The sequence below is a fragment of the Podarcis cretensis genome (assembly GCF_951804945.1).
Source record: "Podarcis cretensis genome assembly, chromosome: 13".
NCBI classification, from domain to species: domain Eukaryota; kingdom Metazoa; phylum Chordata; class Lepidosauria; order Squamata; family Lacertidae; genus Podarcis; species Podarcis cretensis.
This window is the reverse complement of record NC_137182.1, coordinates 28,002,424-28,010,312: the sequence shown is the minus strand read 5'-3', so window position 1 is coordinate 28,010,312 and position 7,889 is coordinate 28,002,424. Positions and strand designations below refer to the sequence as shown.

At 42.6% G+C, this 7,889-nt stretch overlaps 1 long non-coding RNA gene across 1 annotated transcript; it reads right to left on the bottom strand.

The window, feature by feature from the left end:
• Positions 1–633: 633 nt before the first annotated feature.
• Positions 634–6,939, bottom strand: LOC307200374. Its single transcript, XR_013832391.1, has 2 exons — positions 4,959–6,939; positions 634–1,732 (listed from the first exon to the last, which is right to left on the bottom strand). It is a non-coding gene; the product is annotated as an uncharacterized lncRNA (long non-coding RNA).
• Positions 6,940–7,889: the final 950 nt, after the last annotated feature.

The window sequence follows — 7,889 nt, the reverse complement described above, 5'->3', positions numbered from 1 at the left end:
AGAAGGTCGGCGGTTCGAATCCCTGCGACCGGGTGAGCTCCCGTTGCTCAGTCCCTGCTCCTGCCAACCTAGCAGTTCGAAAACACGTCAAAGTGCAAGTAGATAAATAGGTACCACTCTGGCGGGAAGGTAAACGGCGTTTCCGTGCGCTGCTCTGGTTCGCCAGAAGCGGCTTAGTCATGCTGGCCACATGACCCGGAAGCTGTACGCCAGGTCCCTCGGCCAATAAAGCGAGATGAGCGCCGCAACCCCAAATTCATCCATGACTGGACCTAATGGTCAGGGGTCCCTTTACCCTTTACTATCCCCTGAAGAGACCAAGTCAATTGTCTCTCAAGAAGGGCCTTATTGCAACTCAAGATGTCTTGAACCTCAGTATGTTGTTCTCAATGCTCCTTGGTGGTCTCCTTCCTCTTCCATCTCATGCTATTCCTCAGGTGGAAGGATGCAGATAGAAATGGCTCTCCAAGAGTTTGAAATCTACTGAGAGGCTTCCCTGCTGCCAACTTTTGTTATCATTTCTGTGTGGGGCCTTTTCTGATTTTCGCAAGCATTTTAAATGTGAGTTTATCGTCATCGTTGGCTTTGTGCTGTTCCGCCATATGCTGTTCTACGTTCTGTATTTTTTTAAAAAATGTATTTTTATCACTACAGCTTGAATTGCTGTATTTTTAAAAATAGTTTTGTGTAATGCCACTCTGGGGAAGTGGGTTTGGGGTTGTTGTGAGAAATGCATCTTTCAAAATAACTTAATAAATGGGAACTTTAACAGCGATGAAGAATCCGTCGCTCTGTGGATGTTGTTAGACTCTGACTCCCATCAGCTCCAGCCAGCATTGCCAGCAGTCAGGGAGGATGGGCGTTGTCATTCATCAATATTTGGAAGGCTACAGTTCCTTTACTTCTGGACTAGACAATCCATTTGGTTCCTTCAAGCCTTACAATTTTATTATCAGGGTGGGACCCAATGAAAGCGTGATTCACAAGATAAAGGAAGAAAATTTTTAAGGCTACTAGTCACAAATTTGGGGTGCAGGGGTGCCACCAGTTACAAAGCGTCAGCAGATAGAGGCACAGATAGGCAGCTACTAATATCATGTTTGGTTGATATCTGATTCCTCCATGAAAATGGCGACAGTCTTGACCACAGTGAATTCCTTGTGGCAGCGAGCAATTGTTCAGCTTTCCTCAAGCTAATAACCAGATACTGGCGCTGGGAGTATTGTGACTCAGATGCCACATTTTAAGAAGAATTTGCTGAGCCTAAGGCTGTGTACTCAGTGGCAGTTTAAAGTGGATTCAGTGCACCAGCTGATTGCATGTTTTTCACTTTGTCAACATGACGTCGTCCTCCTCCAAGCAGCAACCTGTACTTCCTCTTCATTTCGTTTGGATTTTCTCGATCTGTGGATAATGTAGTAAAGGGGAGGGGAGAATCCAGCATAAAATCACACATTACCCAACTGTGGACATACTGATGGGTGTTGTGTGGGCCGGTGTTATTTCTTTTTAAAAAAGTGTGTTATGATGTTTCCCTGGGTGCTGTCTGTCACTGCACCACACACCCTATTTCCCTTGATGAGGTGCTCCTTCATTGGCTGCTGGTGGGGTAGGGTACAGTGCAAAGATGATTTTTTTGTTTTTCTAACCCACTTTGTTGTTGTTGTTGTTACCACCATCAATTTAATTTGTATACCACCCTTCATCTGAAGACCACAGGGTGGTTCACAACCTAAAAGTACAAAATGAGAACATAAAATACATAACAAAAACAACCCAGTAACAATCCACCCACAAACACATATAAAAGGCCGTAGAATGTTAATCAGCCCAAGTCTTGGTTGAAGAAGAACATTTTCACCTAGTGCCTAAAGATGTACAGTGGTACCTCGGGTTAAGAACTTAATTCGTTCCGGAGGTTTGTTCTTAACCTGAAACTGTTCTTAACCTGAGGTACCACTTTAGCTAATGGGGCCTCCTGCTGCCGCCGCACAATTTCTCTTCTCATCCTGAAGCAAAGTTCTTAATCCGAGGTACTATTTCTGGGTTAGCGGAGTCTGTAACCTGAAGCATATGTAACATGAAGCATATGTAACCCAAGGTACCACTGTATAATGAAGGCACCAGACAAACCTCTCTGGCGAGAGCATTCCACAAACAGGGAGCCACTGCAGAAAAGGCCTGTTCTCATGTTGCCACCCTCCAGACCTCTCCTGGAGTAGGCACGCAAAGAAGGGCCTCAGAGGATGATCACATGGTCCGCATTGGTTCATATGGGGAAAGGTGGTTCTTGACTGTTCCCTACCATCAAAGTCCTTGTTTTGTTAGTTCTGCCCTTTATATATATCTGAGTTACAGCTATGAAGACAGCTCATCTTGCATTGATTTGTATGTGCCGAAATGTCTCTTCAGGCCACCAACAGTTTTATGAAAGTCTGGTATATGGAAAAACTTGTATCTCAAAAATAATTTTTATAAAAGGCTACACATACAGATCAACAACTACCTGTGTGCATTCCACAATAGGCCTGAGGTTTCTGGGAGGGTGGCATATACTATCTGTGAGGGAAGGGGGCAACAATACAAGCATCGCTCATTAGTGTAGATTGGGAAACATTGAGATAAGAGTTCAACTGAAAGTTTTCGTGTGGACGAACATGCACAAAAGAGCACATGGGAAACTGGATCTGTGCCCACCCACAAATGCCTCTCAGAGTACTTGTCTGTCATTTCTTCTTAACTTTCCACACTTAGCTTGTACCTTACCCCCCTCATCGAAACTCCCTTTTTCTTTCATCCCTCCTCCCAGCGCCTCAGAAATTCTCTTTTTCCTTTTATAACAGCTTCCCTCCCTTATCTCCTTCCTCTCTATTCCTAGTTTATTACTATTACTTTTTTTAAAAAATATTAACCTTTTATCTCTCTTTCTGATTTATTTCAATGCCCCACTAGCTTTTTTCCCTCAGAGGAAGAAAGGGAGGCCTTGGCAGCAGACTGGGAAGGAAGGGAGGAAGACTGGTGCGTGGGGGGTTTTGTGAATGGTGTGTTATAAATTCTGTCCTTTATCCGATTAAAAACGATTTGTCATGTCGGTATGAGATTTGGCACGAAGAATCTAATTGAGACGGGGTATAATTCAGCCAACTTCCTCTCACTGTGTCTCGAACTTTTAGTTACAACGATGGGTTTGGTATGTGCACCTTGGTGCGTGTCGAGACAGAAATTCGCCTGATGCATTTGTCACAAGTTTTGGGATGCCGTACCTCACCTGAGCATTCACCACATGTTGCTATGGTGAAGAACACAATATATTTTACGGCAGAATGCAAAGCAAGTGTTTCAGAAATAAGCACCTGTAGAATTAAAGATTTCCTCCTAAATAAAGACATTAGCAGTGGAGGTATTCTGACTTAGCTCTCCATTTCAGGAACAATCTGCTGATCCAGAGGTTCCAAGTAGACAAGGTCATTTAATTTATATTTTCCATCCTCCACTCATCTCTCTCAACCTTTTCCCCCACAATTCCTGTACCCGCTTTCCTTTGTTTTCATAATGAACTTGTATCTCATCCCCGCTCCACAAACTGCTACTTTCACTCCAGTTTACTTTTTTAAAAAATGCCTTTTATCTCTCCAGTTTCTTTTTTTAAAAAAATAATATTTATTAACCGACCAATCAAATCAAATCACATCACATAAATTCCGAATTACAAAGCCGAATTTTAAATTTTTGTTGGGGGTACCCATATTTCAAGTTCCGAAGGGAATTCCAATCATCTTCTTACTGCTGCGTTAATATCCACAAATCTGTCCAAATAATGTTCATATTTCTATCCAGTCCTATCTTGCTGTTCCCACGTCTCATCTTATTCATATATTTTTCTTTTTTCTTTGTGATCTCTTCTTAGGCAAGTCTCCTTAAGCAAGTAAACACCAGTTATAATCCTGTGTGAATTTTTCCGTTCATCCAATCACCATATCGAGATGGTTTCCATATATCATCACTTCCATAAATAAAAGCACTCTTTCCATCATTAATCTTTGCAAATCTGTCGCCTTCTTTTAGTCCTCTGAAGAGGCTCGCCCGCAATATGAAAGCAGATCCATTCCTCCTCCCAGACATGTCTTTCGACAGAACTTGCCAAAATGGCGACGCTGTTTTTTACTGCGTCATCCCAAAGCTCTTATACTTTCCACGATCTCCTTAAAACATGCTTTTGGTTAGAAAATTATCTCCACACAGTCTTAAATCATCAGCTTAGGTCATTTAAGCGGCATTTCTGACTTGTGTGTGTGGGGGATTCTTGGTTAATCACATAGAGAAAAGAAAGGAAAGTTCCCCCCGCATCCAGTCCCGTTGCTGACATACCGAGCCTTGGTGTGTCTTCTCATGATATATTCCTGTTTATCCAACCCGTCTTCTTTCTCAGAGATCTCTTCAATTAGCAGTCTTTACTCCCCATTCTTCCTTGAAATATGTGCATTAGCTTCCTCCTAATTGTTTCTTTTGAAGTTGCTGCAGCTAGAGGCGCGAATCAGAGACAGCGTCCAGGAGAGCCGAGGTCCACACAAGGGCTTTCTGCCTAGTGCCCCCACCCCCTCAAGTTCGGGGGTGGTATAGGGCACAGCAGGCAAGGGCAGTCCCCCCACTCGCTTGGGGGGCCAGGAGGCTGCTTACTCCCGTCACAGCCTCTTAATTACCTCGTGTGGGTCAGAGAGATGTTATTGTCGGCCATCTTCCAATGCGCCCCTAGTGGCACCCCCTTTATCTCTCCAGTTTCAGACCCTCCAAGTGCCCTGATTTTCCAGGGACAGTCCTGGGTTTACAGAAGCCATTTCGGTTTTTTATTTGATCCCGGAATGTCCCACTTTTTCTTAGGACGTCCCTATTTTCATCAGAGAAATGTTGGAGAGTGGAATAGGATGTCTCTGAAGCTTTTTTTTTCAGTTGGAACTCACCGCAACTCAGTTCCGGCACCTCTCAGGTGAGTGCCATTGTCACTTCTAGGACAGGGGTCAGCAACCTTTTTCAGTCGTGGGCTGGTCCACCATCCCTCAGACCATGTGGTGGGCCGGACTATATTTTGAAGAAAAAAATGAACAAATTCCTATGCCCCACAAATAACCCAGAGATACACTTTAAATAAAAACACACATTCTGCTCATGTAAAAACACCAGGCAGGCCCCACAAATAACCCAGAGATGCATTTTAAATAAAGGGACACATTTTGCTCACGTAAAACACGCTGATTCCCGGACTGTCCGCAGGCGGGTTTGAGAAGGCGATTGGGCTGCATCCAGCCCACGGGCCTTAGGTTGCCTACCCCTGCTCTAGGAGAACGAGAAAGGTGTTCCTGATGAGTTCCAGCACCGCTTTTTCTAGAAAAATAACACTGGACATCCCTATTTTCATCAGCAAAATGTTGGAGGGTATGCAATTTCCTTCAGTGTATCCTCAGGTACTGTTCTACCTCTTCTGGCCCTCCCTGAGTCTCAACTCACCATGCAGGAAGTTACTGGTGCTGAATTCAGATCCAGTCAAAAGGCTACAACACATCAAAGTGGTTCTATTCAACCCCTTCCCCGACTCTACTTCACCTTCTCTCAAAATAGGTTTGTAGAAAACATGCATAGGGGGATACCCTTACAAATCCCTGTTGATAAATATTGGCCACAAAAAGATGCCTTTTTAATTAGAACTACAAATACATTACATAACTGGATGCTGACCTTGACTTAAAACAACTTGTTTCCCAAAAGGAACAAAACAGATGGATAAATGTTTTGCCAAAACCCACCCCAGCGAAGTATATGGCAGAAAAATGCACATCACTTGTCAGCTTCATGAAGTCACTTGTCAAATGTTTAACTTGTTCAAAATAAGCCATTTCTTATTTCTTTTCCTTTCTACCTCAAACTTGGCACGGACCATCATCAAACTTACCTATCCTACACAGCCAAGTTTCAAATCAAGTTAGATGAGTCATTTTCTAACTAGGAGCCTAGAACTTCTTTCCCCTCCCCAATCTCTCATTACGATGGTGGAGTGGGATTCAGCCAAACTATAATTTTCACAATTAAATTTTCTCTTTCCAAATACACACCAAACCGCTCAGCTACACTTTTTATAAGTACTTGAATTCAAAATGCTTTAAATAAATCAAACCTGCTGCCCAATTGCCATTTTTAATTAATTTTAGAAGTGGCATTTTCTTGGAGGGGTTGCAGAGCTTAGAATCTTAGAATTGTTGATTTGGAAGGGACCACGAGGGTCATTTAGACAAACCCTCTACAATGTCAGAATCTTTTGCCTGACATGGGGCTCGAACCCACAACATTGAGATTAAGAGTCTCATGTTCAGCCAACTGATTATACACATGTAGCAGGGGTGTAGGTTTGTGGAGCATCTCTCAACCATGTTTGTCATATGTTAAGGGGGTGGTGATTTAAAACCACAAAATTGCCAGTGTTTTTTTTTTCTTTTTCTAATTTCGTTTTTCTTATAACAGTTCAATTTGTCCCCTCCTCTCCATCTATTAGCATTTACACTCCCCACCTTCGTGCATAACCCGGCAGACATGTTTTTGTATGATAAAAAGGTCAAGTTAGAATAGAATAATCTATACAGCCAAAGATAGCACAAGTACTTACCGTAAGTTGATGATATTACTGATATTAAAGGGTACACAATGGGGAAGAGGAAGGAAAAAAGAGTTCCATCTTTCACTCAGCTTGGTGTGTCTGCCACGTTATGAAGCATCAGGTGTTACTGAACAAACAGTTTCAAAAATCTGTTCCAGAGTTTACAGAATTTATCTCTCTTTTGTAGTCTGTTTCTTGCATCTAGCAGGCAGGATAGCGACATCTGAACAGCTCCTTATCAGAAAAAAAGCGTTTTGTATGTAAATCGTTAGGTTGCTTCTAGGCAGGAGGTTATTGTGGAGTTGTGGTGCTGCTCATGTTCTGCAGGGTTTTGTTTTTTTTTAATCATCATTTATTATTATTATTATTATTTAATTAATTAATTTCTATCCTGCCCTTTCTCCTGACAGACAGACTAACACATCAACAATAAACCACCACTATTATTATTACAGTGGTACCTCAGGTTAAGTACTTAATTCGTTCCGGAGGTCCGTACTTAACCTGAAACTGTACTTAACCTGAAGCACCACTTTAGCTAATGGGGCCTCCTGCTGCTGCCGCGCCGCCAGACCACAATTTCTGTTCTCATCCTGAAGCAAAATACTTAACCTGAAGCATTATTTCTGGGTTAGCAGAGTCTGTAACCTGAAGCGTATGTAACCTGAGGTACCACTGTATTATTATTATTATTATTATTATTATTATTACTACTACTACTCTAAACACAGTTAAAACCTTTCTCTCATCCAGGAATATCTTGGCTGTCAGGAACAGTGTCTTTCAGCTATCAAATGACTGGGTCAATGGGAATGTTTCAAAATCCTGAAAGTCAACAATGAGGGAGTCAGATGCCCCTCATTAGGGAGGGCATTCCACAAACAAGGAACTGCCACTGAAAAGGCTCTGTAATGGGTCAAGGCGTAACAGGCATTGGCACAGTGTTGTTACTGGCCCATATTTTTCCTTCATTTAATCTAGATTTACCTGTTATGTAGAAAACTCATAAGTAAAAGTTATGCCATTATACATCCCGTGGTGTGGAAAGTTTGATGGCATATCATTATTTTGAGAGTGGGTTGTTTGTCACATAGTGGTGCTTCAGTGTGCAGCCTCTAGCACCATACCCCTAGCCAGTGTGGTGTAGTGGTTAAGAGCGTTAGATTCATAATCTGGTGAACCGGGTTTGCTTCCCTGCTCCTCCACCTGCAGCTGCTGGGTGACCTTGGGCCAGTCACACTTCTCT